We start from the raw sequence: 27,717 nt of genomic DNA, 5'->3' as shown, positions 1-27,717 counted from the left end.
CTCACAAGCCTTATTGAGTTTTTCGAGAAGGTGACCAAACAGCTGGATGAGGATAAATCAGTGGATGTGGTGTATATGGATTTCAGTAAGGCGTTTGAAATGATTCCCCACGGTAGGCTATTGCAGAAAATACGGAAGTATGGGGTTGAAGGTGATTTAGAGCTTAGGATCAGAAATTGGCTTGCTGAAAGAAGGTGGTGGTTGATGGCAAATGTTCATCCTGGAGTTTAGTTACTAGTGGTGTACCGCAAGGATCTGTTTTGGGGCCACTGCTGTTTGTCATTTTTATAAACGACCTGAAAGAGGGTGTAGAAGGGTGTGTTAGTAAATTTGCGAATGACACGAAGTTCGGTGGAGTTGTGGATCGTGCCGAAGGATGTTGTAGGTACAGAGGGACATAGACAGACTGCAGAGCTGGGCTGAGAGATGGCAAATGGAGTTTAATGCGGAAAAGTGTGAGGTGATTCACTTTGGAAGGAGTAACAGGAATGCAGAGTACTGGGCGAATGGGAAGATTCTTGGTAGTGTGGACGAACAGAGAGATCTTGGTGTCCAGGTACATAAATCCCTGAAAGTTGCTACCCAGGTTAATAGGGCTGTTAAGAAGGCATATGGTGTGTTAGCCTTTATTAGTAGGGGGATCGAGTTTCGGAGCCACGAGGTCATGCTGCAGCTGCACAAATCTCTGGTGAGACCGCACCTGGAGTATTGCGTGCAGTTCTGGTCACCGCATTATCGGAAGGATGTGGAAGCTTTGGAAAGGGTGCAGAGGAGATTTACTCGGATGTTGCCTGGTATGGAGGGAAGGTCTTACGAGGAAAGGCTGAGGGACTTGAGGTTGTTTTCGTTGGAGAGAAGGAGGAGGAGAGGTGACTTAATAGAGACATATAAGATAATCAGAGGCTTAGAAAGGGTGGATCGTGGGAGTCTTTTTCCTCGGATGGTGATGGCAAACACGAGGGGACATAGCTTTAAGTTGAGGGGTGATAGATATAGGACAGATGTTCGAGGTAGTTTCATTACTCAGAGAGTAGTAGGGGCATGGAATGCCCTGCCTGCAACAGTAGTAGACTCACCACCTTAAAGGGCATTTAAGTGGTCATTGGATAGACATATGGATGAAAATGGAATAGTGTAGGTCAGATGGTTTCACAGGTCTGCGTAACATCGAGGGCCGAAGGGCCTGTACAGTGCTGTAATGTTCTAATTCTAATTGCCAGTCACAGTGCAGGTAATGATGGCCACCTCTCCTGTTACATTCTCCCCAGTCCGTTGATTAAGAGATATCACTGGCGTTGTTGGCAGATGTGCAGCAAAATAGATGGAAAGAAGATTTAGCAATGGATCTGTAAATTTGCCTGTGAGGTACATGTTTGTAACACAATACCAATTGCACTGTGTCAAAGGGAAGTGTTTACATCAGGGACTGCGATTCCACAGCAGCAGTTTTCGGGATTTGCTTCAAATGAAATGAGCAATTAAGCAGAGTCCTGAATTTATATAGCACATCCAGGAACTCAGGAGGACCTCGAACCCTTTCCAGCCAATTTGTGCAATTAGGTGGTCTGGTAATGAGTTCTGAGATTTTGATCCAGCAACGATGAAGGAATAAATGATAAATCTCCAAGTCAGGATGGTGTGCTACTTGGAGGGGAACGTGTAGCTGATGGTGTCCCCATGCAACTGCTGCCCTCGCCCTTCTCAGTGTTGGACCACGAGTGTGAGAGATGCTGTCAAAATGCCAGCCGATACGAGATATGAAAGCCCTCTCAATGTACTGAAGTTCAAATATTGTGCACGACGGGATCATTTTGAAAATCTCGGTATACAGATTCTGTTCTCTAACAGAGAAACCTGTAAAGTGACAAGGGCTGTCAGGCCGTCAGTGCCTCTTGAGCTGGCTCTACATACAGAGGATTTTTATCCCTGTTACTGTACTGTCAGTGTGACATTAAATGTTGATAGGTCAATCGTGTGGGGGTAAAACTGGCCTTGGGCAAATTTGAAACGGACAGTAATAATTGGGTTTTAATCCCTGTTTCAATTGAAAACACAAACAGGTGGGGAATAAAATAAACGGCCGAATCATTGCCGTCCATTTCGCAATACATTTAGGAGATATTTCACCCTCGGGTATTGTCAGCAACAAGCAATTATGAAGGCCAATGGTATGTTGGCATTTGGTACAAAGGGATTGGAGTACAAGAATAAAGAAATCTTATTGCAATTATACAGGACACTGGTGCGGCCACAATTGTATTATTGTGTGCAGTCCTGGCCTATTTACCTGAGAAGGGATAAACTTGCCCCAGAGGGTGGACAATGAAGGTCCACCAGACTGGCTGCTGGGTGCGGACACTGTCCAATGTGAAGAGATTCAGTTGAGTAGACAGGAGTTCAGGAGTGTGAGAGGTGATCTCCCTGAAGCAGAACAGTTTTAAGATGCTTCACAAGGTAGATGCTGAGGAAGTGTTTCCTCAGGCTGGATAATCTAGACGCAGGGTCACAGTTTCAGAATACATGACCAGCCAGTCCGCAATGAGATTTGGAGAATTTTCTTCACGCAAAGTGTTGTGAGTCTTTGTAATTCTCTACACTAGAGATTTGTGGATGGTCAGTCATTGACTATATTCAAACAGATGTCGATAGATTTTTGAGTACTGAGGGAACGAATGGATGTGGGAAGTGTGCGGGAAGGTCGAGTTGAGGTAGGAGATCAGCCATGATCAGATTGAATGACAGAACAAGCTCGAAGGGCCAAATGGCCTCCCCTTGCTCCAATTCATATGTTCCTATGTTCAATGGTATTCTGTATTCTTAGCGTGAAAGAGAGTAAAACTTACCCGCAAGAGTTGCCTTCACGGTGTCACTTAAATATGAGATGATCTCCCGATCTGGCACTGTCTTTCTGTAAACACAGGAGTAATCTACTGACCCGGGAGACACCAGGTCTGTGACGTCAAAGTTGACCGAATATACAGATGGATTGACTGTGTCTGCTTTGATTGGTTCTTTCTGGCTTCCTCAGTACCAAGAGAAACTGCTCCCTGAATATGAGGACGGTGCTTCACAAGTAATCCTGACTGACTCTCCTTTCAGAAATCCTCTAACTGAACGCTCCAGGTATAATGATTATTTCAAGGTAATCTCTCAGGAGAGTAAAGAAACACATTCCAGTTAAACACAAGAACCCACTGGCTGGGAGGGTGATCAGCGCCTGATTTTCACTGCAGCTGAACTTACTGTTCATGAAGTCAAATTAAAGTAATTTCCAGCATGTTGTGAAGTGATCAGCTAATCCCGATTTTACGCTGCATTAAAGTGAATGGAGGTGAAAATTGTGTGGAGTGTAAATCATGCAGCCGATCCAAATCCCTTTCTTTACACTTCGTGAATTTGATTAAAATTCACCATCAATGTCTCCATGAGGTGTGAGTTCATTTGTTGGGCGTAGTTTAAGTCCCTAAAGTCAGACTGAGTAGGATGTATGTTCCTCTCGGGCAACAGTCTAAACCCGCCAATATCGCATCACCAGTTCATATTAAACACCACCAGATTTCCATTTATTTGGCCTCCAATTGAACAACAGTTGGAAAAGCAGGCGTCTAATTCACTTCCATGGCCGGAGATATTTTTTAACCCAATACATTTAAGTCATACTTTTGCTGGCAGTAGATGCAGAGCGAGTGAATTGGTCAGGTGTTGACTCTTGCATCGCTCTGTTTGGAAGGAAAGCACTATACTCGGAGACACAGATTCCACAAAAACAAGAGATTTCAGAATTTGATTAAAAAGAGAAAGTAACATTTGCATTTCCGTACTGCCTTTCAGTAACTCAGATCGTGCCAAACCACATCACAGCCAATGAAATAGATCTGAACTGAAGTCGCTGCTGCAATTTAGGAAATAAAGCAACTAGGGAGATTGCAAGAGCAAAGGCATTTATAGACCTGCGGGAAGAAATAATTTAAAAATGTAGTGTAAATATCCACTATAAATTAAAACAGTGAATGTGACATTAGATTGAAATTCAACGAGGCTGATGGAGTTATGCTATCGTTTTATACAGATGTGTTTAGGCCAAAGCCGGAATACCACATTCAGTGCAGGGCACAACAGCTCAGGAATGATATATCGTCCGTCGAGTGGGTACAGAACATATTCACTAGGATAATACACGGACTAAATTGGAGAACATAGAGAAGAGTCATGCATGATCTAATTGAGGCGTTTGAGGGAAATTAAATATTTTCTTTTCATACTTAGAGGATGGAGCGCCGTTAACAAGGCCAGCATTTGTGCCCATCCCTAAATGCCCCAGAACTGAGTGACTTACTGGGGCCATTTCAGAGGTCAGTTAAGGGCCAACCATGTTGCTGGAGGTCTGGAGTCATATGGAGGCCAGACCAGGTAAGACGGCAGATTTCCTTCCCCAGAGTACATTAGAGAACCTGATAGGTATTGACAACAATCCATGACAGTTTCCTGGCGTTATTACCGACACGAGTTTCTAATTCTCGATTTATTTTAATTAATTGAATTGAAATTCCAACAAATTTGAGGAATTGGATGGCTAACTGTGAGAAATCTAGAAGTAATGATAATATTCAATAAAATATTGTTCTGGGACCAGCTGGAGTGCTATGTACAGTTTTGTAACCCTCGTGACCAAAAGGAAATGGATGAAATGTCCAAAAATAATCACATTTCCAACAGTGCCTTCCCAATGACAACTGCTGAGATGCAGACCTGCATCACCGCTATCAATGTTACAACACGATTAGATACAGACACAGAAATGAAATGTTATAAAAACAAACTGAATGATTTAACAGTACAGGACCTCAGTGTCTCCTTGTCAGCAATTTGGAGAGATACATTGAAACTAACCTTGAGAAGCACTGCACCGAATCCCAAAAAGCACTAAAAGGTAAAAGATAAAATTATTAAACGAACGTTAATGTCCATGGGATCATTAAATGATATACCACAGAATGAAGGTCGTTCGACCCATCGTGCTTGCACTGCCTGTTTTGTACAGCTATGGAATCAAGCTCATTCCCCTACCCTTTCTGCATACTCCAGTATTTACCCATTCACATGCTTATCCAATTACATGTTGAATGTTAAAATTGAATCTGCTTCCACCTCTATTTCAGGAAGTGCATTCCAGATCATAACAACACAATGCATAAAAAAAAAATCATCATGTTGCGTCTGGTACCTTTGTCACTCGGGTTAAATCTGTGTCATCTGGTTACTGCCTCTTCTGCCACTGGGAACTATGTTCCTCATCCACTCCATCAACAACTTCAATGATTTTGAACAACTTTATCAAATCTCCTCTTAGATTTCTCTGACCGAAGGAGATCTGTCCCATCTTTTCCAGAAACACTGCATAATTGAGGGTAAGGACGGGAGAATATCGTCAGCATTTAGAACAATCCTTTCAGGAGTGAAGTGGAGAAACACTTCTACACGTACAGGGTGTTAGAAGTTTGGAGCTCTCTTCTGCAAACAGAAATCAATGCAAGGTCCATTGTAAATTTTAAATTTGAGATTGAGAGATTTTTATTCAGTAAATATATTGAGGGGTCTGCGGCTAAAGTGGCCATGTTGTGTTAGGGCAGAAATCAGCCATGATCTGATTCAATGACAAAACAAGGTGGAGGTGTGAAAAATACTTCTTCCTGTTCCTACGTTCCTATGACGAGATGTAGGACAGTGAAAATAGACCTTTATGTTTAAAGGTTTAAAATACAAGGGGATGGAAGTTATGCTTCAGTTTTACAAAGCCCTGGATAGACCACACCTGCAGTTAATGTGAGCAGTTCTGGGCACCACACATTAGGAAGGATATATTGGCATTGGAAGGAGTGCAGTGAATGTTTACCAGAATGAAAGCTGGTTTCCAAGGGTTAAATTATGAGGTAAGATGACACAAACTAGGGCTGTATTACCTGGAAATTAAAAGGTTAAGGGTTGTTTCATTCGACGTTTTCAAGATATAAATGGGAACAGATAGGGCAGATAGAGATAAACTATTTCCAATGTTTGGGGAGTCTAAGAATAGATGGCATAGTTTAAAAGATAGCCTTTCATGAGTGAAATTAGAAAATACTTGAACAAGCAATGAATGGGAGAAGTTTGGAAATCTCTACTGCAACTGGCAATCTGTTCTCGATTAATTATTAATGTTAATTTGAGATTGATATATTCTGCTTAACTAAAGGTATTAAGAGATGTGAGGTAAAGGCGGGTCAAGGGGGTAATGTCACAGATCAGCCGTAATCTTGCTGAATGGCGCGATAGGCTCCAGGGGCTGAATGGCCTCTTCCTCTTCTTGTGTTCCATTTCAGTTTCCACATTTATATTCTTTCAAGACAAGTTATCTTGTGACACGGTTGTTAATGTAATATATTTGAAATTATAGTGAGCAGTGAGGATTTGACAAAATACCAAAATGAAGTTTACAGTGAGAGCAAGCGTTTGTAAAGGAAACCTGTAGTTTCAGATCAGATTTTGTTCACTGCAGGCAGAGAGGAGCGTAACCGTTGACACTAAGAACAGTGTTTCAGAATTAAACTTATGTTTAAACGCATGGAATTAACATACATTGTGCCAATCTTTATTATACTCTTTCAATCGAATAATTAATTAATTCTTGGACAATACACCACCTGTGCTGCAATAGTCGACAGAATCTCCATCAATCCATAAATTAATCCAATAAAAGTCAAGTAATTTGAACTTTAAACGGTTACTTACTATTCCGCATAACGTAACACAATTTTTCAACAATAGACATAATATTTCAATCGATTGATTAATTACTTATGGACTATAGAGCATGCGGTGCCGTAGCAGTCTGAATCTCCATACATTCATTTATTAACAGAGTTAAATTCAAGCTACTGCAAGTACAAATAAAATCCACATAACATCTCACAATCTGGCAATAAGGGCGGCACAGTGGCACAGTGCTTAGCCTCACAGCTCTAGGCACCGGGTTCGCTTCTGGGTACTGTCTGTGCGGCGTTTGCAAGTTCTCCCTGTGATTGTGTGGGTTTTCACCAAGTGCTCCGGTTTCCTCCCACAGCCAAAGACTTGCCGGTTGATAAGTAAATTGCCCATTGTAAATTGTCCCTAGTGTGGGTAGGTGGTAGGGAATATGGAATTACTGCATGATTAGTATAAATGGGTGGTCGTTGGTCGGCACAGACTTGCTGGGCCAAAGGGGCCAGTGCAGTATCTCTAAATAAAAAGGGACATATAGGATGATTGCCATTAGTTGTGCATTCCCACACTAGATAAGGCAGTTAAGATAAGGGATGGAATGCTGGGCTTTCAAAATAGAGACGTTGAAAACATAAAGCATTTACTAATCATCTGGAACATTTCATCCCATTTTGGGCAACACACTTTAGTAAGATGGCCAATACCATGGAGATGGTGCAGATGATATTATCGATGAGGGATTCAGTTATGGGGAGAGATTGGCGAATCTGGGATTGTTTTTCTTCCAGCAGAGAAGGTTATGGGAATATCTAATAGACATATTCAAAACCATGAGGGGTTTGGATGATGTAATTACATCACATGGAATTACATAGCATTTACAGATGTGTTTTAAATACCCCACAGAGCACTGTAACACAATCCCCAGGCTTGGGCTGTTAAGTGCCAGGCCAAGACCATCTCCAACAGGAGAGAGTCCACTCATCTCCCCTTCACATTCAATTGCATTAGCATCGCTGAATTCCCCCACTATCAGCATCTTCCAGCAGTTTACCAATGACCGGAAATTTAACTGGAACAACCATATAAATACTGTGGTTAGAAAAGCAGGTCAGAAGCTAGGAATTCTGCGATAAGTAACTCACCTCCTGACTCCCCAAAGCCTGTCCACCATCTACAAGGCACAAGTCAGGAGTGTTATGGAATGCTGTTCACTTTCCTGTATGGCTGCAGCTCCAGCAACACTCAATAACCTTAACACCATCCAGGACAAAGCAGCCTGCTTCATTGGAACCCCATCCAACACATTCAACTGTCACTTCCTCCACCACCGACGCACAGTGGCAGCAGTGTGCACCATCTAGAAGATGCACTGCAGCAATGACCAACGCTCATTCAACAGCGCTGCCCAAACCCGCGAACTCTACCATCTGGAAGCGTGAGGACAGCAGTTGCATGGGAACACCACCACCTGCCAGTTCCCCTCCAAGTCAGACACCATTCAGATCTGGAACTCTGTCGGCCATTCCTTCACTGTCACTGGGTCAAAATCCTGGAACTCGCATTCGAACAGCACTGTGGGTGTACCTACCCCACAGAGGCTGCAGTGGTTCAAGAAGGCAGATCATCATCACCTTCACAATGCGATACGGGATGTGCAACAAATACTGGCCGAGCCAGTGACGCCTACATCCCATGAAAGAATAAAAAACAGTAAAAAAAATAGGCCATTCGGTCCAACCATTCAACACCATTGCACACACTCCACGCCAGTCTTCTCCGCCACATTGCACCTCATGTCAGCTTTTCACCCAATGCTTCTATTCCCTTGTCTCTCAGGCAATCATCCAATTTCCATTGGAATGCAGCGAAACAACTTCCTTCAACTACTTCCTGTGGTTGTTGTGTGTTACACATACAAAGAAGCAGGAAGCTGTTCCAGTGCCAAGTCAGATTTAACCGCATTTCATAACTGTAACTCATTGTCAAAAGAACTAGAAGTGAACCAGAGAACTGTAGAGAAATGTTTGACTCAGAGGGATGCTAACATCTGGAACTGAAAGACTGGTGGAATCACATTCCATGGGAACTTCAAAAAGGTGATTGAAATTGTACTAAAAGATGATTAATTTGCAGGGTTATGGGCATAAAGAAATGGGATGCTGGACTGAATTTGACAACTCTTTCAAAGAGCGGGAATGGAGATTACGAGCGGAATGGGCTCCTTCTTGGCTGTTAGCCTCAATGATTTTTATTCAATGAGTCAATGTCATGTTTTTACACAGTATCAGTAATCCATGGCGAATATCAAGACCTGCATCAATATTTACCAAAGAGAAGGACTTGGTGGATGATTAGCCTAGGGAAGGGAGTGTAGATAGTCTCAGTCATCTCATTATCAAACATGAGGAGGTGTTGTGTGTCTTGCAAAGCATTAAGGTATTTAAGTCCCCAGGGCCTGATGGGATCTACACCAGAATACTGAGGGATGCAAGGGAAGAAATTGCAAGGGCCTTGACAGAAATCTTTGCATCCTCATTAGCTACATGTGAGGTCCCAGAGGACTGGAGAATAGCCAATGTTGTTCCTTTGTTTAAGAAGGGTAGCAAGGATAATCCAGGAAATTATAGGCCGGTGAGGCTTGCATCAGTGTACGGAAATTATTGGAGAGGTTTCTTCGGGACAGGATTTACTTCCCTTTGGAAACAAACGAGCTAATTAGCGAGCGGCAGCATGGTTTTGTGAAGGGGTGGTCGTGTCTCAATAATTTGATTGAGTTTTTTGAGGAAGTGACAAAGATGATTGATGAAGGAAGGGCAGTGGATGTTATCTATATGGACTTCAGTAAAGCCTTTGACAAGGTCCCTCATTCAGAATACAGAGGGGTGTCTCGGGACAGGGGGATGGGGGCAATGCAGAGATAATCTTACAGGAAAGGACGAGCAGAGATGGAAAGATTCAGGGATTTGGAAGTAAGTAAGATGCAGAGACAGAAAGATGTGGCGGGGCAGAGATACAAAGCAAGATGACGGAGGCCATGCTAATAGGCAACATATGGTTCCTAATTGGCCTCTGCTTGGGAAGGACATTGATGCACTCTCCCACTCCAAGGAAAATGGTGTGGCGAGGGGGCATCTGTCTCCTGAATCCGTTCACATCCCTTGAGTGATGGGGGTGGGGGTGGGGTGGGCATTCGGTGTCAATAAAGTCCAGCCAGCATTGTGGAGGTTGTTACGGTGTTTGGCACGGTTAACCACAGCATCCTCCTGCAATGCCTCCCCACGCCTGGGTCTACTGTCACCTGGTTCCATTCTTATCCAGCTAATCATAGCCAGTGTATCACTAGAAAAGGCTTCTCTTCCAGTTCTCGCAACGTTACCCCTGGTGTCCAGTAAGGATCTATTCATGGACCCCTTCTGTTTCTCATCTACATACTGCCCCTGGTGATGGACAGAAAAACGTCCAGAAAAAAAAGACCGAGCAAGCAAAATAAACTCAGAGCAACAGAGACAATGAGAGACAGACAGAGATAACAAGAGAAGATAAAGGCCGTGCCAGGAAGTGAATTTAACCCACAGAGTGCAATGACTATATATCCTTTTCAGACAACACCTTATAATGAGCCTGGAGAATGCACAAAGAACAAAGAACAGTACAGCACAGGAACAGGTCATTCGGCCCTTCAAGCCTGCGCTGATCTTGATGCCTGCCGAAACTAAAACCTTCTGCACTTCCGGTGTCCATATCCCTCGATTCCCATCCTATTCATGTATTTGTCAAGATGCCTCTTAAACGTCTCTATGGTACCTGCTTCCACCACCTCCCCCGGCAACAAGTTCCAGGCACTCACCACCATCTGTGTAAAAAACTTGCCTCGCACATCCCCTCTAAACTTTGCACCTCTCACCTTAAACCTATGTCCCATAGTAACTGACACTTCCAGCTGGGAAAACGCTTCTGACTATCCACTCTGTCCATGCTACTTATAACTTTGTAAACCTCTATCATGTTGCCCCTCCACCTCCGCCGTTCCAGTGAAAACAATCCCAGTTTATCCAACCTCTCCTCATAGCTAATGCCCTCCAGACCAGGCAACATCCTGGTAAACCTCTTCTGTACCGTCTCCAAAGCCTCCATGTCCTTCTGGTAGTGTGGCGACCAGAATTGAACGCAATATTCTAAGTATAAGAAATGCTGGAATCACTCAGCAGGTCTGGCAGCATCTGTGGAAAGAGAAGCAGAGTTAACGTTTCGGGTCAGTGACCCTTCTTCCGAAGAAGGGTCACTGACCCGAAACGTTAACTCTGCTTTTCTTTCCACAGATGCAGCCAGACCTGCTGAGTTATTCCAGCATTTCTTGTTTTTATTTCAGATTTCCAGCATCCGCAGTATTTTGCTTTTATATTGTTGCAATATTCTAAGTGTGGCCGAACTAAAGTTCTGTACAGCTGCAGCATGACTTGACTATTTTTGTACTCTATGCCCCGACCCATGAAGGCAAGCATGCCGTATGCCTTCTTGACTACCTTATCCAGCTGCGTTGCCACTTTCTGTGACCTGTTGACCTGTACGCCCAGATCTCTCTGCCTGTCAGTACTCCTAAGGTTTCTACCATTTACTTTATACTTACCACTGCATTCGACCTTCCAAAATGCATTACCTCACATTTGTCCGAATTAAACTCCATCTGCCATTTCTCCGCCCAAGTCTCCAACCGATCTATATCCTGCTGTATCCTCTGACAATCCTCATCACTGTCCGCAACTCCACCAACCTTTGTGTCATCCGCAAACTTACTAATCAGACCAGCTACATTTTCCACCAAATCATTTATATATACTACAAAGAGCAATGGTCCCAGCTCTGATCCCTGTGGAACACCACTGATCACATCCCACCATTCAGAAAAACACCCTTCCACTGCTACCCTCTGTCTTCTATGACAGTGCCAGTTCTGTATCCATCTTGCCAGCTCCCCTCTGATCCAATGTGACTTCACCTTTTGCATCAGTCTGCCATGAGGGACCTTGTCAAAGGCTTTACTGAAGTCCATATAGATAACATCCACTGCCCTTCCTTCATCAATCATCTTTGTCACTCCCTCAAAAAACTCAATCAAATTAGTGAGACACGACCTCCCCTTCACAAAACCATGCTGCCTCTCGTTAATAAATCCATTTGACTCAAAATGTGAGTAAAGCCTGTCCGAAGAATCCTCTCCAATAACTTCCCTACCACTGATGTAAGGCTCACCGACCTATAATTTCCTGGATTATCCTTACTACCCTTCTTAAACAAAGGAACAACATTGGCTATTCTGCAGGCCTCTGGGACCTCACCTGCAGCCAATGAGGATGCAAAGATTTCTGTCAATGCCCCAGCAGTTTCTTCCCATGCCTTCCTCAGTATTCTGGCGTAGATCCCATCAGGCCCTGGGGACTTATCTACCTTAATGCTTTGCAAAACACACAACACCTCCTCCTTTTTGATAATGAGATGACTGAGACTATCTACACTCCCTTCCCTAAGCTCATCATCCACCAAGTCCTTCTCCTTGGTGAATACTGTTGCAAAGTACTCATTTAGTACATCGCCCATTTCCTCTGGCTCCACACATAGATTCCCTTTTCTGTCATTGAGTATCCAACCCTTTCCCTGGGCACCCTCTTGCTCTTTATATACGTAGAAAAAGCCTTGGTATTTTCCTTAATCCTGTTTACCAATGACTTCTCATAACCCCTTTTAGCCTTCCTGACTCCTTGCTTAAGTTCCTTCCTATTGTCTTTATATTTTTCAAGGGATTCGTCTGTTCCTTGCCTTCCAGCCCTAACGAATGCTTCCTTTTCCTTTTTGACGAGGCTCTCAATTTCCTGCGTTATCCAAGGTTCCCGAAACTTGCTAAACTTATCCCTCTTCTTCAGAGGAGCATGCTGGTCCTGGATTCTAATCAACTGACGTTTGAAAGACTCCCACATGTCAGATGTTGAGTTATCCTTAGACAGCCGCCCCCAATCTAAATTCTTCAGTTCCTCCCTAATATTGTTATAATTAGACTTCCCCAATTTAGCACCTTCACCCGAGGACGACTCTTCTCGTGCAAGCTGTCTGAGAATCAACAGATGGAACAAGCAGTCAGGTTAATATCTTTTCTGGGAAATACACTTCTGGGTTTTATGTCAATTCAAAAGGTAATACGTATAGTATGAGTTTTGTAAATGACCCTTCTCGCATTTACTACAGCAGTTTCACCTACTGCTATATGCAATATAACTTTACTAGTGAGCTTCAGTTTTGTATAATCAATCAGAATGAATTTTTACCCATTCTTTTGTCTTCCTGAACTAGGTCCCACTGCACTGTAGTTTTCTCTGTTTTCACACCATATTTTATTTCTGATTCGCATTGCATATTAAAGCTGGTGATTGATGGGATGTCAACTAAACACTGGATTAGAAGCACTCTCTATCTCAGCCCAGTTTTATGTCTAACCTTTGAAATAACAGCTCCAATTACATATTTGACACAAAATGCCCTCTTCCAGCGCATTGCATCAAAATACTACACTTCCGTCCATTTACTTTAAACAGACGTCATTATTTCATTCAATGCACTGCATTCTCTGTGTTAAACATTTTAGTATTACAAAATCAACACAACATTCTCTCTACAGAAGTTCACATTGCAAGGATTAATTCACTCAATCCAATACATTCCCTGAGTTAATTCCAATCTTGTCATTTCTTAAACACTTTTTGCAGGTCTGATTGCATTAAACCTGTTCATGTATTGCAAAGATTGATTTAAAATGAGGAACACATTAAGTTTTTTGATTTCTATCACCTATACCCTCGGGCGCATCTGAATGTTTCAAGGTCACTTAACAGCCCATTCTGCCTCACACATGATATAGTACAATGAACTGGAACAACCAGTAACATACCCGTATGTTAATTCGATGGTCAATGGTCCAGTTCTGCCATCCCTTGGAAGAATTCTCGGGAAATAAACTGCGATAGGAAAAAAGAAATGGTGATGCAGAAATCTATTGCAATGGGAGGAATGCATTGAGATTCCAGAACCTATGAGGACAGGACTAGACCCATCAGGATTCTAATTGTTGGTTGAAATGGTAGAAATAATTTGCTTTTCCAGAAATCAAATGGGTCAGGGGAAAAAAATATAATTGAGGTGCCAGATATATACAGAGAAAATAGCACTGAGCATTGGAACGTAAGAAATCGATTGGGATCCACAAATATTGGACAGAAAATAATGGGTTTTTAGAAATCCGCTTGGATGGGTGAAACCAATGAGGTTTACATAAAGCAATTGCATCAGGAGAAATCCGTTGCGTTGAAGAATTTCATTGTGTTCCAGGAATTAGTTGAGGCAGAAAATTCTGCTGGTGTTCCGAAAATCTACTGGGGTTCCAGAAATCCAGAATAGTTGGAGAAATTCATTGGTGCATCAGCACTGTGATTATGACGGCCAATGTAAATATATTTCTTGCTCTATTGTACAGGTCCCTCACAATAACTTCTTACCTGGACAGCTAGAAAATTAAAATGAATGAGATTGTGTGTCTGAGATAGAGTTCCACCAGAATTTCAAACATTGCAATGAAGAGCACACGAACTCAGATTGTTAGAAACAGTTTTGTCATGTCATGTCTGGTGCCTTTACATCTGTGTCCTCCAGCTAGTGGCTTATTTGTCAGCGGAAATAGTTTCCTCTTAGTCACTCTGTGAAAACAATTCTTGATTTCAGACACCTCAATCAAATATAGTCTCAACTGTCGCTGTTCAGAGCGGCAGTTACTTCATCAAAGCGGAGATGTTATTATATCAAATGTCATACTGGAAATTTGATTTGAATTGGATTTCGAGTTCTCAGCTTAGTGGGCTGGCAGCGACTTTTGTAAAAGCATAAACAGCGACATTTTCTCAGAGACCAGGGCTATCAGAATCACCTGAGAACAACTGCCCCTTTTCATCAAAAGACAGACTGCATTTCCCATTCAAGACAGAAACCAGCTATTTCAAAACTGATTGCAGGTACTGGCAACTTCTCTAAAGTCCGTTCCTTTCTAGAGTGAAGATAGGGCAGTTTTCTGAAATAAACTGCTGTAGAAACGACAGGAGAGCAGGCTAAACTAAAATTTGTAATAAGTAATGAGCCAGAATTAATTAATATTCAGACACCAAATGAGCAGCGAGCAATGATGGTCATAATATGTTAGAGGTAGACCTTCAGTTTCAGGAGAAAGGTAACGGAAATGCTCTGTTATTCACCTTAACTAAAGCTGACAGGAAATGAGACGTAGGCTGAGCGCGTTAAAATCGGATGTGTTAATAACAGGCAAAACTAGACACAAACAATCGGAGGCACTGCAAGAAGTATTTAGTACAGTAGGTATCCAATACATAGAGTCTGTGCCAATCACCTTAAACATCTCTCCTCTGGTTACCTTCCCTTCTGCCAGGAAAGAATTTACACTGGGAAAACAATTCCTGATTCGAAAAACGTCTGCCAAATCTCCTCATGGATTTGCTGATTTGAGAAAACAAGGCTAAACCATCCAGGCACTGCTCCAGGTTGATATGTAACGTTCCCCATCTCTCACTCACATCGACTGCTCAGAGAAAAGCGCCAACTCCCTGTAAACAAAACCCAGTTCTTCTGTTAGCATCCCCTGTATCAGAAGATTCTCCAGGAACATTTTGTGAACAAACTGGCCGCTCTCCTTCCAAAAGCCATCCCTCCATTTCCAGAGCTTATCTATTGTGAAGACTCTCAGAATAATGACTGAGTTCAGGGCACAAAGGAACGTTGATGTGAATGGAACATCTCCCCCAAGGAGCAGCTATAGCAGCAGAGCTAGGTAAACGATGTAACCTAATGACAATGAAAAACTGCGGCGCGGCCGTAGTAAAATGTCAATAAAATGGAAGCAGATCAGCATTAAAACTGGACAGGAGAATAAGCTGGGGGAAGGGGGAGGTTTTCATGATGGAGAGTGAACTACAGACATGTGTAAGTGCAGGGATGTAAAAGGAAAACAATGGGTTTTGACCATCAAGAACAAACGCATTTACATGGATTGATTTTTGGCTCCTTGTTGCAGTTCTATTACCAGGTGTGGTAGATGTTTAAGACAAAATGCAAGGTAAACCTTGTTTCAGATTTACATTGACGTTTTTGTGCAGAGTATTAACCATTGTCCAGTGAAAGCATCCAAAAATCCTCTTAAATAGTCCAATGCACTGCTGGTGTGAGGAAGGTATTTTTGCTAAAGAGCATCTCTCAAAAAAAGCTGCCTACTCTGCTCAGATTTCCGCAGTCAACTGCTTTCATTTCGGGTTTCCCTTCTCAGCAGTTTTTCTGACAATACAACGCCAAGAACTGCAGTGATGGGATTTGAGCTTGACAGAGACTCGAACCTCAATCCAACCCCTTTGGCTGTTCAGTCCCGCCACCACGCCAGGCCTAACTCAGGGTTGATGCTGTTGACTGGTTGTTGAAAGCTTTCATATCTGTTGTTTATCCTCTGAGTGGAATGATTGCAGAGAGAAAGAAGGAAATAAGAGAACATTGTGAGATGCGTTAACGGAATGAATTAGCCGAGAGGTTAAAACAGCAGACTATTAATCCATTACTCTCAGCATGCATGGCTCAGAACTCCACCATCATTGTTATTGTATTTCAGACGAGATGTGTTTTTCCCTTTTTTTTGACAAATCCAAAAGTCTAGCATCTGAGTCCCATCCTTCCACAAGCCGCAGTGCAGGTGTTTTGCAGAGCTGTCTAAATCTTTTGCCCAAATCAGCACTGTCATAATTTCCACCCAAACTGTTTCTGCAGGGAGGTGTTGATAGTGGAAGATCTGAGCTGCATTAATTCTCATTTCAACTGACCGATGACATCCTGGGACAAGAAATATCTCTGCACAGATGCTGCCTGATTTCACCAAAGTTTTCATCATTTTTCTGTTTTTAAGTGTCTGCTTTCACAACAAGAGTATCACTGAAAACACAAAACCTGCCTCAGGTTCACAGCTCCGACATATCTTTTCTCAGCTCTTCTCAGACACATGTTCACTCTCACTTTCTTACAGGCAGTGTTCGTTCGGCGTTCCCACGCACATTAGCCTGAAGCATGGCTCTTGTTATCAGGGTTTCTCAGTGAATTCCAAAGGGAGGGGTTCCGCACTGGCTGTGAGGGAGTATAATGGCTTAATGAGTTATCAAGTGGATTTGGAGGATTTAAGTGGGGCGGATCGGGGGCGTGTGGTCGGCAGATGGAGGTGCCAAAAGATTAAGGGAGTTTCACATGATGTCGGAGAGGTAAGAGACAAAGTGTGGTTGAGAACAGAATGATCTCCAGGAGAAGGAAAGCATGCCAGGCACTTCTCAGGGGGTATTGGATGGGATAAGGGACCATCAGGAGGTATCAGAGAGGGTCGAGACGCTTTCGGGGTAGCAGAGATGGTAAGGAACATTGAAAGGCGTCACATGGGTTATTTGATCCTCAGGATGTCTCAGAGACCAGAAGGGACGTTCAGGAGTTATTGGGGAAGGTGAGGCGTGCTCAGCTTTTACCAAAGAGCGTAAAGAACCGCTCAGGAAGTTTCAGCAAGGGTAAGTTAGGCTCAGGCTATTTCAGAGAATGTAAAGGACACTTATACACCTCAAGTGCGTTGCTCAGACACTTTGGCATGGAAGCTTCAACTGTGATATGATTGAGGCATTTAAGATGTTTGATGGAATGAGTGGATTGATCGAGTGAAACTATTTGAACAAGGGGTCATAACGAGAAATAATAAAATACTCTATAGACACATGAATAATGCAGGGTCTGAGGGCAGGAATATGAACATTTAGACACGCTCACTTTTAACTAATAGGTAATGGCAGGGACATGGCCATAATATACAAACACACTCCTGGCTCCTCTGCCACATTCTCTACTCCATAAACTTGAAATGATCCAAAATTCTGCTGCCCATGTCTTAACTTTTCAGAAAGTCCTTTTTTTCCCTATCACCCCTGTGCTCGCTTGCCGACAGTGGCTCCCGGTCAAGCATTGTCTTGATTTTAAAAGCCTCCTTGTTGTCAAATTCCACCATTGCCTCGCCACTCCCTGTCTCTGTAATCTCCTCCAGCTCCACAAACCTCAGTGCTTTCTGCACATTCTTATTCTGGTATCTTGTCCATCCCTGATTTTTATCGCTCCACCATTGGCGGCCACACCTTCAGTTGTCCAGGCTCCAATCTCTGGAATACCCTCCCTACACCTGTCTGCTTCCCTACCTTGATTTCTACCTCAAAGACACTCCTTACAACCTACCTCTTTGACCAAGCCTTTGGTCATCTGTCCTATTATTTATTTATGTAGCTCGGTGTCATACTTTGTGTTATAATTCTCCAGTGAAGCACCGTGTGACGTTTTGATACGTTAAAGGCATTCTATGAATATAAGTTGTTGTTGTTACTTAGATGATCCCTCACTACAAACTCCATCTGCCCGAACTATGTCTCACTTAACTAATCTATCAGGAAGGTTTGACAATACATTCATTCCCAAAGGTTAACGTTCTGCTTCTGTTCCATCACCAAGTTTTCTCATTACTCTTTCATTCGATGTGAATCCGGGAAAAGGCAGTGAGGGGAATAAGAAAAGTGATAGGCAGAGAAATCAAGGGCAGAGTCAAACAGAGTCACAGTGAAAAATGTTGGGAAGAGGACATGTAATGTTAAAAAGACAAGCCTTCAGGGTTTGTACCTTAATGCGTGGAGCATTCGCAATAAAGTGGATGCATTAATCACGCAAATAGATGCAAACGGGTATTATAGACTCGGGATTACGGAGACATGGCTGCAAAGTGACCAGGGATGGGAAATTAACATTCAGGGATATTCAGTATTTAGGAAGGGCAGGCAAAAAGCAAATGGCAGTGGAGTAACATTGCTGGTTAAAGAGGAAATTAACGCAATAGTGAGGAAAGATATTTGCTCTGCCGATTTGGGATCTGTATGGGTGGAGCCGAGAAAGACTAAGGGGAAAAAAACGTTATTGTGGGTTGTATATAGACTCCCAAACTGTAGTGGTGATGTGGGGAATGGCATTAAACAGGAAATTAGAGATGCATGCGGTAAAGGAACATCCGTAATTATGGGTGATTTTAATCAGCATATAGATTGGGCAAATCAAATTAGTCACAGTACCGTAGATGAGGAATTCTTGCAATGTACACGGGATGGTTTGCTGGACCAATACGTTGAGGAACCAACCACAGAACAGGCCATCCTAGACTAGGTATTGTGCAATGAGAGAGGAATAATTGAAAATCCAATCGTGTGAGACCCCTTGGGAATGAGTGACCATAATCTGATAGAATTCTTCATCAAGATGTAGAGTGACGTAGCTGATTCTGAGGCATGGTCCTGTATCTAAATAAAGGAAACTAGGAAGGTATGAGGCGCGAGTTGGCCATGACGGATTGGGAAACGGTGGATAGTCAATGGCAAACAGTTAAAGAGCGTATGCAAGAACTGCAACCATTGTTTATCGCTGTCTGGCACAAAAGTAAAATGGGAAAGGTAGCCAAACCAAACTTACAAGGGAAATTAGAGATTGCATTAGATCCAAAGAAGAGGCATATAAATTTGCCAGGAAAAACAGCAGACCTGAGGATTGGGAGCAGTTTAGAATTCAGCAAAGGAGGACCAAGGGATTGATTAAGAAGGGGAAAATAGAATATAAGAGCAAGCTTGCAGGGGATCATAAAAACTGACTGTATATGTTTCTATAGGTATGTAAAGAGAAAAAGATTGGTGAAGACAAATGTAGGTCCCTCACCGACAGAAACAGGAGAATATGTTATGTGAAATAAAGAAATGGTTGACCGACTAAATGCATACTTTGGTTCTGTCTTCAGGAAGGAGGATACAAATATCATATATTTTTAATCATTCATGGGATGTGGGCGACGCTGGAAAGGCCAGAATTTGTTGCCCATCCCTAATTGCCCTTGAGAAGGTGGTGGTGAGCTGCCTTCTTGAACCGTTGCAGTCCATTTCGGGTAGGTAGACCCACAGTGCTCTTAGGAAGGGAGTTCCAGGATTTTGACCCAGTGACAGTGAAGGAACGGCGATAGAGTTCCAAGTCAGGATGGTGTGTGACTTGGACGGGAACTTGCAGTTGGTGGTGTTCCCATGTATTTGCTGCCCTTGTCCTTCTAGTTGGTAGAGGTCGCGGGTTTGGAAGGTGCTGTCTAAGGAGCCTTGGTGCATTGCTGCATTGTATCTTGTCGATGGTACACACTGCTGCCACTGTGCATCGGTGGTGGAGGGTGTGAATGTTTGCAAATGGGGTGCCCATCAAGCGGGCTGCTTTGTCCTGGATGGTGTCGAGCTTCTTGAGTGTTGTTGGAGCTGCACCCATCCAGGCAAGTGGAGAGTATTCCATCACACTCCTGACTTGTGCCTTGCAGATGTTGGACAGGCTTTGGGGAGTCAGGAGTTGAGTTACTCGCCTCAGGATTCCTAGCCACTGACCTGCCCTTGTAGCCACGGTATTTATATGGCTGCTCCAGTTCAGTTTCTGGTCAATGGTAGCCCCTCTGATGTTGATAGTGGGGGATTCACTGATGGTAATGCTATTGAATGTCAAGGGGAGATGGTGAGATTCTCTCTTGTTAGAGTTGGACATTGCCTGGCACTTGTGTGACGCAAATGTTAGTTGCCACTTATCAGCCCAAGCCTGGATATTGTCCAGGTCTTGCTGCATTTCTACACGGACTTTATCAGTATCTTGAGGAGTCACGAATGGTGCTGAACATTGTGCAATCATCCGCAATCATCCCCACTTCTGACCTTCTGATTGAAGGAAGGTCATTGATGAAGCAGCTGAAGATGGTTGGAGCTCCTACAGTGATGTCCTAGAGCACAGATGATTGACCTCCAACAACCAGAACCATCTTCCTTTGCGCTAGGTATGACTCCAGCCAGCGGAGCTTTCTACCACTTATTCCCATTGACCTCAGTTTTGCTCGGGCTCCTTGATGCCATACCGTGTCAAATGCTGCCTTGATGTCAAGGGCAGTCACTCTCACCTCACCTCTTGATTTCAGCCTTTTTGTCCATGTTTGAACCAAGGCTGCAATACCAGATATGTTGGGCAACACAGGGCTTAGTGTAATAGAGAAACTGAAGGAAATCAGTATTAGTAGAGAAATGGTGTTGGGTAAATTGATGGGATTGAAGGCCGTTAAATCCCCAGGGCCTAATGGTATGCATCCCAGAGTAGTTAAGGAAGTGGATGCATTGATGGTGGAATCTTCCGAGATTCGATAGACTCTGGAACAGTTCCTGCAGATTGGAGGGTAGCTGATGTAACCCCACTATTTAAAAAGGGAGGTGGAGAGAAAGCAGGGAATTGTAGACCAGTCAGCCTGACGTCGGTAGTAGGGAAAATTCAATCGTCCATGATCAAAGATTTTATAGCAGAGCACTTGGAGAACAGTGGTAGAATTTGACAGGGTGAACATGGATTTACGAAAGGGAAATCATGCTTGACAAATCTACTGGAATTATTCGAAGATGTACCTAGTGGAGTTGATGAGGGGGAGCCAATTGATGTTGTTTGTTTGGACTTTCAGAAGGCTTTCGACAAAGTCCCACATAGTAGATTAGCATGTAAAATTAAAGTGCATAGGATTGGGGTAGTGCATTGCGGTGGATAGAAAATTGGTTGGCGGACAGGAAACAAATAGTAGGGATAAATGGGTCTGATTCCGAATGGCAGGCAGTGACTAGTGGGAATTAAATGTAATATCTCCAAATTTGCAGATGACACAAATTTGGGAGGGATGGTGAGTTGTGAGGAGGATGCAGAGAGGCTTCAGGGTGATTTGGACAAGTTGAGTGAATGGGCTAATGCATGGCAGATGCAGTATAATGTGGATAAATGCGAGGTTATCCACTTTGGTAGCAATAACAGGAAGGAGGATTATTATCTGAATGGCTATAAACTGAGAGAGGGGAATAAGTAGCGAGACCTGCGTATTCTCGCAAAACAGTCACTAAAGGCAAGCATGCAGGTGCAACAGGCGGTAAAAAAGGAAAAAGGTATTTTGGCTTCCATAGCGAGATGATTCGGGTACAGAAGCAGGGATGTCTTGCTACAATTATACAGTATCGTGGCGAGGCCACACGTGGAATATTGTGTGCAGTTTTGGTCTCCTTATCTGAGGAAGGATGTTCATGCTAAAGAGGGAGTGCATTGAAGGTTTACCGGACTGATTCCTGGGATGGTGGGTCTGATGTATGAGGAGGGATTGAGTCGGTTAGGATTATATTCACCGGAGATCCGAAGATTGAGGGGGTTCTCATAGAAACCTATAAAATTCCAACAGTACTTGACAGGGTAGATGCAGGAAGGATGTTCCCTATGGTCGGGGTGTCCAGAACCAGGGGCCATAGACTAAGGATACGGCGTAAACCTTTCAGGACTGAGATGAGGAGAAATTTCTTGACTCAGAGAGTGGTGAGCCTGTAGAAGTAGCTTTCACAGAAAGCAGTTGTGGCCAAAACATTGAATGTTTTCAAAAAGGAGTTAGATATAGCTCTTGGGTATAAAGGAATCAAAGGGTATGGGGCGAAAGCCAGAACCGGTTACTGAGTTGGATGATCAGTCATGATCATAATGAATGGTGGTGCAGGCTTGAAGGGCCAAATGGCCTACTCCTGCTCCTATGTTCTATGTTTCTATGCAAAGTAAAGAGGCATGGAAGGGATGGAGGGATAAATCTGGATTTCGTTTGGGATCTCTGTTTGATATTCATCGCTGTGTAACTTGGGTGAAGAATTCCATTTGGGACTGTAAATTTCTAAATGCTCTCGGCCCTTTGGGAAACTGCAGTGAGATATTGCAAAATACATTCAAGAAAAGATATTAATACATGCATGTTACATAAATAAACAAACAGAACGGGATTCAAACCCGTGCATTGCAGAGCACGATAGATTAGCATTCCATTGTCTGAACCACTCGTGCACCTCAGCTTGAGTACTGGAGACGTCACATGTCCTCTTTGAGACCCAGCAATGTTGGACAAGGAAGCTAACATTTGCACATGTCCCGATTGTGCAACCACAAGCTCAATTTGTACAGACTCAGGGAATTATCCTATGTTCGATGTTTCTACGCAAAGTAAAGAGGCATGGAAGGGATGGGGGGATAAATCTGGATTTCGTTTGGGATCTCTGTTTGATATAAGCACAGAAGAGGCCATTTCGCACTTGGTGTCTGTGCTGCATCTCCGGGGGAACAATTCACCTCGATCCACACCGCCCCTACCCCCCGCCCCCGCTTCTTTCCATTGACGGGAACATATCTCCATTTGAGATATTCCTGATATATTTTAATGACCTAGAGCTTAGTTTACAGGGCATAGTTTAAAAGTTTGCGGATAATATGGAACTTCGAAGCATTGTAAACTGTGAGGTGGAGAGTGTAGAACATCAAAAGCACACAGACAAGTTGGTGGAATGGGGGAGAGGTGGCAGATGATGTTCAATGCGGAGAATTGTGAAGTGACACATTTTCGTAGGAAGAACATGGAGAGATAATACAAAGTAAAGGGTACAATTCTCTAGGGGGTTCAGGAGCAGAGGGCATAAGTCAGTGAAGTTGGTGGGACAGGTTGAGAGCGTTGTTAATAAAGCACACAGTATTTTGAGCTTTATTAAGGGACATAGAGTACAAGAGCAAGGAAATTATGTCGAACTTTTATAAGACACAAGATCGGCCTCTGCTGGAGTATTGCATCCCGTTCTGGGCACCGTACTTTAGGAAGGACTTGAAGATATTCTGGAGGGGCATTGCCAGCGGGGATTTTGCAGGGGGGAGCATTTTCGAGGAGGGTGGATTTTGCTTTGGCGAAATGTGCGAGGTGTGGAAATTGTGTGGGGGAATTTGAGTGGAGGGAGTATTTCCAGGGGAGGAGAGGGAAATTTGTGGGAGGTAGAAATTTGTGGAGGGCAGAAATTTTTTTGAGGGGGTTGGCGGATTTATGATTTTGGTGGAATTTGCGGGAGTGAAATTTGTGGGAGGTGAAGTTTGCAGGGGAATTTATGATTGGGGTTAATTTGTTTGGGGGAATTTTGTGTGGGGGGATTTGTGGTGGGTGGAAATTTGCCTGGGGTTTGGGGAGATTTGCGGGTGGGGGAGGCGATATTTGCAACAGGGCAAACCTTGCAGGGGCAGGGGAGGAATGTGTCTGGGGGGTGGGGTGGGGGATGAAATCCAGAAAGAGAGAGAAAGCCACAGAGAATGAGAGAGATAAGCCACAGACAGAGAAAACCATAAAGAGCCAAAGAAAGAGACAATAAAGTTAGCAGAATAGAGAGAAGGCAGAAAAGTCATAGAACTAGGGAAAAGACAGAAACAGTGAGAGAAATAGAGAAATGGCTGATGCAGGCCATGAAATTCTGGTCAAGTAATGCTTTATACCCAGCATGATCGAAGGTAGCTAAATTAGGGCGCAGAACTTGCTGAAGTAAGCCAAAAGACATGTCAAAGCTTGTGGTTAGGGATATGTGACCCTTAGACGAGACTATTGAACAAGAATAGATTTTAAATTGGAACTCCAATTAGAGCAGTGCTTTAAACTTCAAATTGGATTTCTGCCGGGCATCTTCAGACCTTCAAGGAGGAAGCTTATCTCTTAGAAAATTGTTCTTTGCCTTTTCACAGTTGCAAAACCTACTTTTAAAATAAATATAAAAAACTTTAATTTAAATTTATAATTCAATTTTATCCCCACTCCTGGGTGCACAAACTTAAATTGAAATGGACACATTCAACGATCACTTTTCACACTCATTCAATTCCAAACAACTTAGAAAATTGAATCCCTAATGATGAATTCAAAGTACCAAAATCTGCATCAAATTCCCTGTCCCGATTGAAATGAGCACACACAAGTTCAACTAGTTCACAACAAAAGCATTTCTCAAGTTTCCCACAAAATATACACGTGTAAAAATAGAACAAGTAACAGACTCATGCTTTCATCATTAAGGCCAGACAACAAAGAGTTAACGACTGTCCGTTCGACAAAACACAAGCTGCACATTCCAAGGACATACATTTCATTCGTGGAAGCTTCCAACATCCGCGCATTCGACTCAAAAGGCACAGTAACTTGTTTGTACTCACTTGAAATTTCACTAAAACATAGTCTTTTTATGTCACTCTGCTACAAACTTAGTCGTGGAGCCCTCTGGCCCACACGGATTCCCTGAATCCTTGACTAACAGTTTCTATCTCTCTATTACATAAGTCTCTCATGCAACTACCTATTGTAATGGCCACTTGAAGTTTAGATGCGCGCTTTGCCTGGCTTAGCTGGGCTTCTTCCCAATTTTTCTGTCCAACGGGTCCCAGAACTCCAACACCTTTTCGGCATATTCGACCCATTCGGACCACTAATGGTTTAAGTATTCTCTGAGCGCTGTTTCCCATTCCTGCCGGTTATTTGTCATTTCCTACTCTCACAGTTTAGTCAAAAGGTACGGGAGGTTTTCGGGGTTGGGGTCCGGTGACATTGTCCCACTGAAGGGAGGTGTGTTGACTGCCTCTTCAGTCTTCCGTGGTGGTCTGTTGTTCATTAAATTCCCGTCTGTTCTCTCCGAGTCAATGCTCAGGAGGTATGCAGAACACCCCTCAATGCTGATTTTCAGAGTTTACCGTGACCTATCAACTGGTTAACTTTAACTTCCTACGTGTTATGATTTTTGTCTGTAACGTCTGTGATCCGGACACGCTGTGATTTAAAGCAATCACTTAACCGTGCCCACCCAGGGACACTAAAATGTTGACCCTATTCCTCTGCAGGCTATCCACTGACGTGACAGACAAAGATACACTAAAACCAAAGTCTCGGATAACTTCATTTTATTAGTACTAAAATCACGTACAGCTTACGAATACTTACAACAAATTTATGAAGACACCAAATAAGTACAGGTCTCACTTCTTGTACAAGATACCACCCGTCAACACAGAAGTGGTCGTTCTCTTGTCATGGTTGATCACTGAGCATCCAGACTCAGGGTACTGCCTTCAAGAGTTGTTCCCAGCTTCTCACCAAGAATACCCTCCATTGTTAAGCCTTATATATTGTTTGAAGGTTCCTTGCTCAACTTATGACTCACATGATCATGGTTTGCACAAATCTTCTAGCATTATCGCATCTTTGGCAAGCATTAGCCATTTAGTCACCTGGACCGAAGTCCAAACTTGTTGACAATGACCAACATTCGTTCCCCTATATCTGTTCCTCTTTTATCTATTCTTGTTCAATCGTCTAGTGCAACGATCACAAATCCCGAACCACAAGTTTCAACCGGTCTGTTAGCTTACATCAGCAAGTTATGCGCTTATCTTTAGCTGCGTCAGAGTATGCTGGGTATGAAGCGTTACTTGACCAACTTTTCAGGTCTGACACAGAAAAAGACAGAGAAATAGCGAAAAGGCAAAAGAAGTCAGAGAAATGGAGGAAAGGCAGAAAAGGTCATGGGATAACGGAGAAAGGCAGAAATAGTCAGAGAAATAGAGAAAGGCAGAAAAGGAGAGAAATAGAGAAAAGGCAGAAAAAGTCAGAGAAATGGAGAAAAGGCAGAAATTGAGAGAGAAATGGAGAAAAGTCATAAAAAGTCAGAGAAACACAGAAATGACAGAAAATGTGAAAGAAACAGAGAAAAGTCAGAAAAAGTCAGAGAAATAGAGAAAATACAGAAAAAGAGAGAGAAATGGGGAAAAGGCAGAAAAAGACAGAGAAATAGAGAAAAGATGGAAAATGTGAAAGAAACAGAGAAAAGTCAGAAAAAGTCAGAGAAATAGAGAAAAGACAGAAAAAGGCAGAGAAATAGAGGAAAGTCGGAAAAAGTCAGAGACATAGAGGAAACGCTGAAAAGGTCAAACAAATAGAGAAAAGGCAGAAAAAGTCAGAGAAATGGAGAAAATGCAGAAAAAGTCAGAGAAATGGAGAAAATGCAGAAAAAGTCAGAGAAATATAGAAAAGACAGAAAAAAGTCAGAGAAATAGAGAAAAGGCAAGAAAAAGTCAGAGAAAAGGCAGAATAAGACAGAAAATTTCAGAGAAATAGAGAAAAGGCAGAAAAAGTGAGAGAAATAGAGAAAAGAGAGAAAACGTCAGAGAAATGGAGAAAAGGCAAAAAAAGTCAGAGAAAAGGCAGAATACGACAGAAAAATTCAGGGAAATGGAGAAAAGACAGCAAGAGAAACAAAAGAAAGTAGGAAATAGAGAAGGCAGAAAAAAAGATAAAGAAAGAGAAAAATGAGAAAACGTGGAGGGAAAAAGTGGAGGGAAAGAAATGGAGACACATAGACATTGCAGGCACCAGAGAGACTGACAAAAATACCAGAGAAAGTGAGAGAATAAGTCACACAGACAATCACACACAGACAAACAAAGGGAGAAAGAGCGAGAAAGAAAGAGATAGAGAGAGAGAGAGAGCGAGAGTGAGAGAGGGAGAAGGAGGGAGAAAGTCAGGGAGACACAATAAAGATGCAATACCCTCCATCCCACATGATCTAGGGCGGCACAGTGGCGCAGTGGTTAGCACCGCAGCCTCACAGCTCTAGCGACCCGGGTTCAATTCTGGGTACTGCCTGTGTGGAGTTTGCAAGTTCTCCCTGTGTCTGGGTTTTCGACGGGTTTCCTCCCACCACCAAAAGATTTGCAGTTGATTGGTAATTTGGTCATTATAAATTGCCCTTAGTAGACGTAGGTGGTAGGGAAATGTAGGAACAGGTGGGGATCTTGTACGAATATGTGATTAGTGTAGGATTAGTATAAATGGGTGGTTGATGGTCGGCACAGACTCCGTGGGCCGAAGGGCCTGTTTCAGTGCTGCATCACTAAACTAAACATCTGCACTCCATCGTTGGA

Source organism: Heterodontus francisci, unplaced genomic scaffold, assembly GCF_036365525.1.
Source record: "Heterodontus francisci isolate sHetFra1 unplaced genomic scaffold, sHetFra1.hap1 HAP1_SCAFFOLD_850, whole genome shotgun sequence".
In the NCBI taxonomy this organism is placed as follows: domain Eukaryota; kingdom Metazoa; phylum Chordata; class Chondrichthyes; order Heterodontiformes; family Heterodontidae; genus Heterodontus; species Heterodontus francisci.
The sequence above is the reverse complement of the archived record's forward strand: the minus strand, read 5'-3'. Positions refer to the sequence as shown.